Below are 12,784 nucleotides of genomic sequence, written 5' to 3'. Positions count from 1 at the left end.
TTATCCATTCTTCAGTTGAAGGGCATCTAGGTTGTTTCCAGGTTCTGGCTATTACAAACAATGCTGATATGAACATAGCTGAGCAAGTGCTCTTGTGGTATGATTGAGCATTTCTTGGGTATATGCCCAAGAGTGGTATGGCTGGATCGTGGGGGAGATTGATTCCCAATTTTTTAAGAAAGTGTCATATTGTTTTCCAAAGTGGTTGTACAAGCTTGCATTCCTAAAAGCAGTGGAGGAGAGTTCCCCTAATTCTACATCCTCTCCAGCATAAGGTGTCTTCACTTATTGAACTTAGCCATTCTGACAGGCATAAGGGGGTATCTCAGAGTTGTTTTGATTTGCATTTCCCTAATGATTAGGGATGTTGAGCAACTCCTTAAATGTCTTTCAGCCATTTGAGTTTCCTCTGTTGAGAATTCTGTTTAGTTCTATAGCCCATTTCTTAATTGGACTGTTGGGCAATTTGATGTCTAATTTCTTGGGTTCCTTATATATTCTGGATATCAGTCCTCTGTCAGATGTGGGGTTGGCGAAGAGCTTTTCCCATTCTGTAGGCTGTTGCTTTGCCTTGTTGAACTTATCCTTTGCTCTACAAAAGCTCCTCAGTTTCAAGAGGTCTCATTGATTGATCATTTCTCTCAGTGTCTGTGCTACTGGTATTATATTTAGGAAGTGATCTCCTATGCCAATTCATTCAAGACTACTTTCTACTTTCTCTTCTAGCAGGTTCAGAGTAGCTGGATTTATGTTGAGGTCCTTGATCCACTTGGAATTAAGTTTTGTGCATGGTGACAGATATGGATCTATTTGCAGCCTTCTACATGTTGATATACAGTTGTACCAGCACCATTTGTTGAAGATGCTTTCTTTTTTCCATTGTACACTTTTGACTTCTTTGTCAAAAATTATATGTACATAGGTTTGCAGATTAATGTCAGGGTCTTCAATTTGATTCCATTGGTCCACATGTCGGTTTTTATGCCAATACCAAGCTGTTTTTATTATTGTAGCTCTATAGTAGAGCTTGAAGTCAGGGATCATGATGCCTCCAGAGGTTGTTTTACTGTACAGAATTCTTTTGGCTATCCTGGGTTTTTTGTTTGTCCATATGAAGTTGAGTATTATTCTTCCAGGTCTGTGAAGAATTGTGCTGGTATTTTGATGGGGATTGTATTGAATCTGTAGATTGCTTTTGGTAAAATTGCCATTTTTACTATGTTGGTCCTGCCTATCCAGGAGCATGGGAGATCTTTCCATTTTCTGACATCTTCTTCAATTTCTTTTTTCAGGGACTTGTCATATAGGTCCTTCACTTGCTTGGTTAGTGATACCCCAAGGTATTTTATGTTATTTGTGGTTATTGTAAATGGTGATGTATCTCTGATTTCCTTCTCAGCTTCTTTGTCCATTGTATATAGGAGGGCTACTGATTTTTTTTTTTGAGTTGATCTTATATCCTGCTATGTTGCTGAAGGCATTTATAAGCTTTATCAGTTCCTGGGTAGAATCTTTGGGGTCACTCATGTATACTATCATGTCATCTGCAAATAGGGAAAGCTTGACTCCTTCCTTTCCAATTTGTATCCCCTTAATCTCCTTATGTTGTCTTATTGCTCTGGCTAGAACTTCAGGTACTATATTGAGTAAGTATGGCGTGAGCCGACAGCCTTGCCTCATTCCTGATTTTAGTGGAATTGCTTTGAGTTTCTCTTCATTTAATTTGATGTTGGCTCTTGGCTTGGTGTAAATTGCCTTTATTATGTTTAGGTATGTTCCCTGTATTCCTGATCGCTCCAAAGCTTTTATAATGAAGGGGTGTTGGATTTTGTCAAATGCCTTTTCTGCATCTAGTGAGATGATCATGTAGTTTTTTTTTTCTTTGAGTTTGTTTATATGGTGTATTACATTGACGGACTTTCATATGTTGAACCACCCTTGCATCCCTGGTATGAAGCCTACTTGATCATGGTGGATAATTGTTTTGATGTATTCTTGGAGTCTGTTTGCCAGTATTTTATTGAGTATTTTTGCATCAATGTTCATGAGGGGGATCAGTCTGTAGTTCTCTTTCTTTGTTGTATCCTTGTTTGGTTTAGGAATCAGGGTAATTGCAGCCTTGTAGAAGGAGTTTGGTAATGTTCCTTCTGTTTCTATTGTGTGGAACAATTTAGAGAGTATTGGTATTAACACTTCTTTGAAAATCTGGTAGAATTCTGTGCTGAAACCATCTGGTCCTGGGCTTTTTTTGGTTGGGAGACTTTTAATGACTGTTTCTATTTCCTTAGGGGTTATTGGACTATTTAAATAGTTTATCTGGTCTTGATTTAACTTTGGTATGTTTTACCAATCCAGAAAATTATCCATTTCTTTCAGGTTTTCCAGTTTTGTGGAGTAGAGGTTTTTGAAATATGACCTGATGATTCTCTGGATTTCCTCTATGTCTGTTGTTATGTCCCTCTTTTTTTTCTGATTTTGTTGATTTGGATTCTCTTTCTCTGTCTTTTGGTTAGTCTATCTTGTTGATTTTCTCAAAGAACCAATTCTTTGTTTCATTAATATTTTGTATTGTTCCCTTTGTTTCTATTTTATTGATTTCACCTCTCTCTTTGATAATTTCCTGGCGTCTATTCTTCCTGGGAGACTTTGCTTCTTCTTGTTCTAGAGCTTTCAGGTGTGCTGTTAAGTCACTCGTGTGAGATTTCTCCAACTTCTTTATGTGGGCATTTAGTGCTTTGAATTTCCCTCTTATCACTGTTTTCATAGTGTCCCCTAACTTTGGGTATGTGGTGTCTTTATTTTTGTTGATCTCTAGGAAGTCTTTAATTTCTTTTTTTATTTCTTCCTTAACCCATTGGTGATTTAGTTGAGCATTATTTAGTTTCCATGAAATTGTAGGTTTTCTTTTGTTGTTGAAATCTAACTTTAATCCATAGTGGTCTGAAAGAACACAGGAGGTTATTCCAATTGTTTTGTGTCTGTTGAGATTTCCTTTGTGGCCAAGTATGTGGTTGATTTTAGAGAAAGTTCCATGGGGTGCTGAGGAGAAGGTATATTCTTTTTTGTTAGAATGGAATGTTTTGTAGATATCTATTAGGTCCATTTGGGTCATGACATCAGTTAAGTCCTTTATTTCTCTGTTAAGTTTCGATTTGGGAGATCTGTCTAATGGTGAAAGTGGGGTGTTGAGATCTCTCACTATTAATGTGTGGAGTATTATATGTGGTTTAAGCTTTAGTAATGTTTCTTTTACATATGTGGGTGCCCTTGTGTTTGCTGCATAAATGTTCAGAATTGAAACTTCATCTTGGTGGATCTTTCCTGTGATGAGTATGTAATGCCCTTCTTGATCTCTTTTGATTGATTTTAGTTTGAAGTCTATTTTGCTGGGTATCAGGATGGCTACACCCACTTGTTTCTTAAGACAGTTTGATTGGAAAGTTTTTTCCCAGACTTTTATTCTTAAGTAGTGTCTGTTTTTGAATTTGAGATGTGATTCCTGTCTGGACAAGAGCTTCCATCTTGCCCCCGAGTTCCCATTTGGACAAGAGAGCTTCCATCTGGACAAGAGAGAGATACTTCCTGAATCTGTCAGCTCTGTCTGAACCAAGTGCGCTGATAAGACCAAGAACGAGTCACAAGGAGATGGGCAGACGTCAAGGCAGAAGTACATACAACAAAATGAAGAGCAATACAGCATCACCAGAACCTAGCCTGCCTCCAACATCTAGACCTGAACATCAAAAATTGGAAGAAGCAGAAGAAAACAGCCTTATAAATAACATCATGTAGAAGGTAAAGGCTTGTGTAGAGGAAAAGACAAACTGTAATATTATGATTAATCTAAAACTCTGCAGAACTTTACAAAATGTTACTGACTTCATCTTTGTACTGATGTTTATTAATGTCTTGGATGTAATTATTCCTGATTCATCCCAGAGAAGGCTACCCCAAGAAAAAATATTTTAATAATCTATATATGTCTTTAACAAAGACATTTCCTTAAGAATTTGGCATTACTTTTGAAAGGACCTGTGCACCATGGGGTACTCTATTCTGAACCTCAGATTAGGCATCAGCAGTTACACAAACACCAGTTTCTAGTACAAAGAGTTTCTTTATTAAACAAGATAGAGAGACAGAGTGCCTGAATGTAAATCAGGCAAAAACAAGTGCAAATGCCTTAGCAGGAGTGGTTTTTAAGGAAAAAAATAGGGAAAGTCCATGCTAGGATCACTTGGTTAGTCCTGATTGGACATGTTGTTCAGTAGAGCCAAATAAGAAATTTTATAGTTGGAGGTAGTCAGCCTCAGGAACAAGGAAGTGGCTAAATAAGATCATCAAAAGGAAGAAGAGGGGTAGGGCAGGGCCAGACTGTTCCATGTTTGGGCATGTTAGATCCCTTCAATCCCATGTTTTTTCATTATTAGGTTGCTAGGTATGTGGAAGTCATTCTTCCAGCTACTTCCTGCTGACCAGGTAAATAGATTGGGAAATGGAGTCATTAGACTAAAAAGATTGAAGGTGGAAGTTAGGTAGGAGGGTAGAAAGAGTAAGAGGCTCAAGAGGAAAGAACAAAATTCAATAAGCTCTGGATAGAGGAGGAGCTAGAAGGACCCGTGGTGCTGGGTGGTGGTGATGAACGCCTTTCAGAATGGTAATTGCCTCATAGAGGTTGTCCAGCTCATAGATGTGCTCATGTCCAGATAAGATAATCACAGGCTTGATGAGGAATGTCATCATCTTCACAAATAAGTGGTTAATAATGCCTAAAGAGGAGGTGATTAAAAGTTGGATTATTTATTTGTCAAATTTATTTGGTCAAGAAAGGGGAAAGACTGTTAAGGAATAGAGGGTCAAAAATTAAAGGAAGAGCCCAGGACCTGGCACCAATGCACAGCTGCCTCCCAAACAGATCAAGCCAACTGACTGTCTCACCCATTCAGGTGGCCTGATTCAGTTGGGGGCCCCTCAGCCTTTGGTTCATAGATCCTGTGCTTCCATTCATTTGGTTATTTGTCCCGGTGCTTTATCCAACCTTGGCTTCAACAATTCTCGCTCATATAAATTCTCTTCTTACTCACTAATTAGACTCCCAGTGCTCCACCAGGGGCCCTGGGCTCGTTGCATGAGTTGGCTGTTTGAATCCTGGGACTTATGCAGGGACACTTGGCTCGGTCTGGGAGGGGGGAATGGACCTGCCTGGACTGAGTCTACCAGGTCAACCCCGGTCCTCGGGGGAGACCTTGATCTGGAGGAGGTGGGAATGGGGGGTGGGCGAGAGGGGGAGAACAGGGGATTCTGTGGCTATTATGTTGAACTGAATGGTGTTGTAAAATAATAATAATAATAATAATAATAATAATAATAATAATAATAATAATAAAAGATAGTTTGACACTGTTTATAAAAAAAAAAATTAAAGGAAGAATAATAATAATGAGTGGCCCCATCCAAGGTCAGCAGAATCAATTCATGAGGGGGACTGGAGCAACCTTGTAGAGTTGTGGTGATATTGTGCCCCCCAATATATTGTATACCTTAATAAACTTATCTGAGGTCAGAGAACAGAACAGCCATTAGACAGACACAGAAGCCAAGTATGGTGGCACACACTTTAATCCCAGGAGTTGAGATCTCATGTCTTGCTTGGAAAAGACATATGCTTTTAATCCTAGGAAATGATGGCAGGAAGCAGAAAGGTATATAAGATGTGAAGAGCAGAAACTAGAGGCTTTTTATGTCTTGTTAAGCTTTTAGGCTTTTAGCAGCAATTCAGAGGAGATCCATTCAGATGAGGACTCAGAAGCTTCCAGTTTGAGGAAACAAGATTAGCTGAGGAATTGGCAAGGTTAGGTTGGATGTGGCTTGTTCTGTTTCTCTGATCTTTCAGCATTCACCCCAATACCTGGCTCCAGGTTTGTTTTTATTAATAAGACCTTTTAAGATTCGTGCTACATAGAGTCAGAGTGAAAGAAGGGAGTCTCTTTAGCTTTTCCTCAGAATAAAAGGTTTGTTTGTAGATGATTTCCTTGATTTGTATTGGCATTCTTCCCTGAGGAAGAGTCAAGTTCCACTTTTCCCTGCTGTTAGGAGACTTAGGGCTTGGCAGCTTTAGAGACTCAGACCAGAGAAGTAAACTGTCATTGAAGGGAGGCCACAGACTATGGTGGTATTTTATTTGTACTGAAATGTGATTTTATTTGTATGTTAATAAATAAAGCTGCTTGGGGGTCAGAGCAAGCCACAACAGAGCTGGGCGTTCGTGGAGCATGCCTTTGATCCCAGCACTTGGTAGAAGAGCTAGGTAGATCTCTGTGTGGTCAAGGATACAGCCAGCATTGGAGACACACGCCTTTAATCTCAATGCCATAAAAGACCTGGAGGGCTGTACATACAGGCAGTGATGAGGCAGTCATGTGTTTGGGTTTACAACCAATGAGAAGGCAGAACAAAAAGACTATATAAAGACAAACACACAAGAAGTAGGCCCCTTTTCAGAGAGGTCTCTTGGTAGCTGCAGCAGGCAGGTAAGGCTCTTAGCTCTGATCTCTTGGTTTGCTTCTTTGCATTGGTTCTGTGTTTCTTATTTAATAAGACGGTTACATCTACAACAGACTGAGGCATGGAGTCCAAAAGGACCTGTAATTTGACCTCAAAGTTTTGCACTGCTGGCCATAGCTGTTATGGTTAAGGCAGTGGCTATACTCATACTCACCATAGTAGGAAAGACGGAAGCCCTGAAGAAGTGAGTTCTTGAAAGGAGCCAAAAAATTCAGATTGCATATATAAGTTAAGGAATGGCTGTCACCAGATAACAGGGTCCAGTTGCATTAGGAGAATAAAATTTGAAAGGCTCCCATTACACAAGAACATCATTCTCTGGCATGCCCATATGGGCTCTAAATTTATGATATTTTTGGAATATGTGTGAATAGCAAGGCTTCTGACAAATGGTAAAAGGAATGGCCAGTAACAAATCTTTGGGTTTGGTGTAGAGAGGTTGAAAGAACCCATCTCTGGTTCCCAAAGGGAAGCATGGATGGCTGGGGACAAGGGGTCAGTAGTGGGTGATCGGCATCAATAGCAGAGGCATCACTAGTAAAAGGGACCCTAGCTAGAGGAGAACATTGAAGACACACACACACACACACAAAAAAAAAAAAAAACAGTGAGAGATATTAAAGGAAAGATCAATGAAACTGAGAAGAAAAACAGTTTTTCAGATGACTTCAACCCAAATGAGGGTCTGGCCATAACAGTATGTGTATCGCAGAGTAGGTGAATGGGGCAGGTTGAGTTTGGTTGAGTCTAGTCATTATGTATGTAAGGATTTTTCAGAGTGTTTGATGTCTAAAGGCACCTGGATAGCCAATGTAGTTAGGGGAACCAGTTGGCTGTGATTATTAATTGTGGTTGTGGGTTTCAAAGGTTTAAAGGGGTTAACTAGCTTCCATTATAAGATGCACCTTGGACCCAGTGGCCCATCTATCCTCCCATGGGTCTTTGATATACTTTTGGATTGTCGACCTTAGTAGTTTGGAGTAGTCAGAGTCCTAATAACTGTCTGCTGTCATCTGCCCACTGGGTGTTGCCAGTACTTGGCCAATGGATTTTGCAAACCTAATTGGGACATCTCCCGTAATTGGGAAGAGTACAAAATTTTGGGAGGGATTGTTTGAATGTGATGCAGGTGAAGGGCCATTGGTTGTGGTTTGCTGAAATAGAACAGGGCTGAATAAGAAATCTTATAGGAAGACTGCATCCAGCCATGAGACAGAAAGTTTTATGAATAACATTGGTAGAGTCCTTCTGGATTATTAGTGTTTCCATAGCCTGAATTTCCAGTCATAATGGCAATTATAAAGGTGGAGGGGAAGAGTGAGATGAGGGTTAAGATTCATCATGTTCAGAGATAAGAACAATGAAGAATGGGTAATTTTAAGAGAACAGGGACTGTAGGGTATGAACGAGAAAGTAAGGCAGGGGCTAGGAGAGTATTGATGAATAAGAGAAGGAGAAGGAGTGGGGAAATAAAAAGGTTTTAGATGAAACACGTAGACTCAATGTGGGTTTTCTCAGAGCCTAACTCCAGTCACTCATAAGTACCATGGCATAGGTTCTTTGCCACTTGAGTAACAGAGACAGAAGTGGTTGGCTGGAGGTTGCAAGGAGAAACTGATCTCCTGGCTGTATTGAACAAATTGAAGGGTTTGTGAATAGCCTGGGAAGGAGGCTTTTAGAGTATGTCTAGATGAGGCATCAGATTGCCTGCAAGAGAGGGAGGAGTTTACCAGGAATGGGGATGGTAAGGGAAATAGTCGCAGAAAAAGAAAGGGTCTTCCTTACCCCATCTGAATGGAGAGGAGGAGGAGATGGGGGAGAAAAAAAACAAAGGTAGTGGGAAGGAATGGGAGGAGAGGAGGGAGGGGAAACTGTGATTGGTATGCAAAATATAATTTAAAAAGGAGACCATCTAAAAATCTTGTCATATGTTGAACATAGATGAATCTTGAGAACCTTTACTAATAAACTAGTTGCCCCCCACAAACATCTACTCAAGTGCAGTGAGTTGGAAGTGTTTGAGATAGAGAGAAAAGTTTAATCCAACTGAGAAGTAGTTCTAGGGAAAAGTTTAGTATTTCTTTTAGGGTTCTGTTGGTGTGTTCTAGCCTACCAGAGGACTTTGGGATTATGGATATGGGATAGGAAAATATCAAGGTATTTGCATTGCTTGGATCAGGCCCTGGGTAATTTGAGAATTGAATTCTGTGCTGTTATCCGACTGTAGGAAAGTAGGCAGTTCAAAGTGAGATACTATGTTAGAGATTAGAAGAATAGTGATGGTCAATGACTCAACTCAGCAAGAGACTCTGCCGATTCAGACTAAAAGTTATTTAAATCATTTTATTATGGGCATTTGACTGAAATTAATTTGCCAGTCACAGCCTTGGAGCAATCCCTGGGCATGGTGAGTAGGAAATGTAGGGGGTCAAATAGTGGAGGTATGTTTAGCACACTACATACGTTGCAGGTTTGGGATACATTATGTAGAAAGGTCTTATCTGCTGGGGTGAGAGTCAGGTGGGGTTGGAGAAAAGATAGAAGGTATTTGGTAGTAGGATGAAATGTGTGATGTAGGTATCAAATGATGTCCTATGTTGAAGGAGGGCTAGGTATGTTGTAATCTGGGTTGTGCAGTAGTGTAGCTTGGAGGGAAGTAGGGTGAGTCATAGGGGTTGAAAGAAAAGCCTAACAGCTGCACTTTCAGTGCAATTATTGCCTTTACTGACAGTGGTGGGGTCAATCTAATGTGCTTTATTTACAATGACACAAGCCAATTGGAGGGTGTAAGAGAGAAGCCTTCAGGAGGTTATGGTTATATGAAGAGTTAGTGGTTTAGTTGTCTTTTGTGTCTACAAATACTTGTTCCTTTCAGATAGCCAAGTGTGTTAGCAGGGTGGGAAAAGCATATATGAAGCCTGTGTACACTGTTGATATGTATTTTTGGCCATGTGGAAAGCTCTGGTTAGTGCTATCAATTCTGCCTGCTGAATGGTAGTTTGTGGTGGCGTTGAAGCTGTCTTGATGACAGCATCAATTGAGACTACATCATAACTCATAAACATGGTAGGCATCAGAGGGGAAGGAACTGCCATCCATATAAAATATAATCAGAAGTAGTTAGAGGTTGGAACCCCTTTTATATGAGAAGGGTATGGGAGAAGATCTGCAAGGGTCTCATTACCTTGAAGGAGTGAAGAGGATTTGAGGAAAGTTGGCGCAACGGAAGAAGTGTAAATGGGCAAAGGGGTACAAGTAAGAAATATGAGTGATGTATTTTTGATAAGAAAAGTACAGAGGGAAAGAATGTGAGATGGCAGAAGGGATTCAAGTCCTTTGGAAGTAGAGAGCTGAGAGAGAGAGGAGAGAGAGAGAGAGAGAGAGAGACAGAGACAGAGAGAGACAGAGAGACAGAGACAGAGAGACAGAGACAGACAGAGACAGACAGAGACAGAGAGACAGACAGAGACACACAGAGAGAGAATTGTGGGTATAGATTGTAAGGGAAATTCCAGAGTTAGTGTGTTAGATTTAGAGACAAATCTGAGGCAAGCACACATAGACACAATGGAGCTAGCCATGGATGGTGATGTCCAGAGTTTTGGAGAGATAGGCAACAGAGACAAAGGATGGCCCAAGAAAGTATCCCAAGACCTCAAGTTCATAACTTTGTTTTCAGAAGTGTAAAGATCTGCACAGATCTGGGAGACAGAGCAACAAGGTAGAAAGGAGAGCATTTTTTAAATCCAAGGAATTGTTTATGAATGGGAGGAAGTAGCTCATGAGGAGATACAGAAGTAGATTAATATAGAGAATATACAAGTAAAAATCTAGGGACTTATGAGTGGAGGTAAGTGGCAATCCTTAATAAGGAAAGAAACTCAGATTTTGATAAAGACAGAGATAGGGAATGGAGATGGACAATATGGTACTGAGTGAGGTGATTATGGGTTGGGGTAAGAGAGAATCCTAAGTAGGTGATGGGGTAGGGGAGAGGAGATGGAGCTTTGGAAGGGGACATGTGGTATCTCCTAGAACTGAGGAAATTAATGAGAGAGGCAGTGGTAAAGTGGCTGTCAGCAAGGGAAAGATTGCAAAGGAGGAGGTCATGTACATACTGAAGCAGATGGGAGGGAACAGTGGGAAAGTAATCCAGGTCCATGGTGAGTGCCTCACTGGAGGTGTGGGGGCTGTCTCCAAATCCCTGGGGAAAGATAATTGCTGGGATTGTTGAGTGTCAGGGTCTGTTCAAGTGAAGGCAAACAGGTCTTGAAAAAAATGGATATCTAAGAGTATTGAGGGGGAAAATGTGTCTTTAAGGTCTAGGACCAAGAGTTAAGTAGTGTGGTCAGGGATAGTGAGGAAGAAAGCAGAAAGACTGGTAATCACAGGGTATAGAGGAACAATGGCAGCATTAATTGAAGAAAGGACCAGGACCATGGGAAAAGTTCTGTTAGGCTTTTGGACTGTCAATATGGGGATATTTTATGGTGAAGAGGTGGGGAATAGAAACTGCTTGGATAAAAGAGATTGAATAACAGTTTGAGGCCTCTGAGGCTGGTTAAGGGTATGGGGTATTGTGGTTTGGAGATACAGGCAGGGGGTTATGGAATGTAATGGAAAGGGGTTTATGATTTATAGCAAGGGAAGGAGAGGTGGTAACCCATAAGGTGGGGTTGACAAAAGAAGAGGGCAGAGGACAGGATAGTGTTTGGGATTCTTGGGAAAGAGAGTACAAATGGAAGCTGAAGAAAGGGGGAGAAAAGATGCAGAGATGTCTTAGGAGATTTTGGCAAGGTAAAACGCAAAATTAATGCCAATTTTGGAGAGAATATCTCTCTCTAGTAAGGGAAAAGGGCATGAGAGTATTAGGAGAAAGGAGTGGGAAAAGGCTAAGCCTTTGAAGGAACAAGTTAAGGACGGAGTCTGGATGGGGCTGGAAAACCAACCATGTATTCTGACTATGCAGGAGGGACAGGAATGAGTGGGACCCCAGAATTCTCTCAAGTATCCAGAAGGAACATGATGAGGTGATTTGAGATGAGAGTTTAGACTCAAAGCTCCTATAGAGTGATCACTGTGGATTTAGTAGATCCCAGGCCCCATCAGTCCTCAGTTGCTAGGCCCAATAGGCTTAAAGAAGGTTCAGGAAGGCTGGATGATTCCAGAGTATTGTGCCCTGGGGATAGTCCGATTGTCAATGACCCTCTTGGTGACACTTAGGGCAAGATTGTGTATGTCTTTGAGGATTTAGACAAGCACAGGCCCATTGACTTTGTTTCCTCACTTGAAACAAGGACATGGCCGCTCCTTCTGATCTGACATTCCCCTCTTTTTGGGCATCCCAGCACTGGGAGTTGTTGGAAGGCCTTCGCCAAGAGATGGTATTGAGTTTTTGGTTGCATTCATCATGATTATGGAAAATGTTAAATCCAGTGCCAGGACCTTGACTTTAGGTGTAAGTTGACCTCAGTCTAGACATTTGAGTTTTGCCCTTACATGTGATTAGGATTGGGAAGAAATGTAGGTCATAAGGAGCTCTTGGCCATTTGTGGTCTCAAGGTCAAGTTTTATATGTTGGAGCAGGGCCTGTGTATGGCAGAGGAGTAACTGAGAGGATTTTTCAGATTTGTCTTGAATTACTTCTTAGAACTTTTGAAAGTTAATTGGTTTAATGGCCAGTTCCCTCAGGACAGAGAGGAGACAAGTAAGGAAATGGCCCTTGGCCTGGCCATCATTGTTGCCATTGTAATATCAATGAGGATCTACATTGAGGATTGCCATGGCTATAGTGGGGTGGGTGATTTATGTTTTGGTGTGTTTGATCTGCATGGTCACAGGCTTTTTCCCAGACATATTTGTGTTCTGTGGGAAGACAGTTATTAGAAAGGATCATATAGAATTCATGGAGGATAGGATTGTAGGACTGGGTTAGGTATTGAAATGGTTTGATGAAGGTGGTAGGGTCCAAGGTAAAGGAACTCAGGCATTTTTCAAGCTAGGAAAGTTCTCTAGAAGAGAAGGGGACAAAAACACAAGTGGGGGCCATCCTTTCCTGCATCCTCTTTAAGGGGTAGGATTGGGACAAGTGCTGAGGGCAGTTTATCACAGAAGCAAATGTTGGAAGGGCTGAAGGGAGGGGAGATTACTGGACAATCTGATTCTGGGGATGAACTGGATTGAATGGATAAGGTGGGGAAGGGGAAATAGGGTTTGAAAC

Source organism: Peromyscus maniculatus, chromosome X (assembly GCF_049852395.1).
Source record: "Peromyscus maniculatus bairdii isolate BWxNUB_F1_BW_parent chromosome X, HU_Pman_BW_mat_3.1, whole genome shotgun sequence".
Classification (NCBI taxonomy): Eukaryota; Metazoa; Chordata; class Mammalia; order Rodentia; family Cricetidae; genus Peromyscus; species Peromyscus maniculatus.
Note: the sequence above shows the minus strand (reverse complement) of the source record.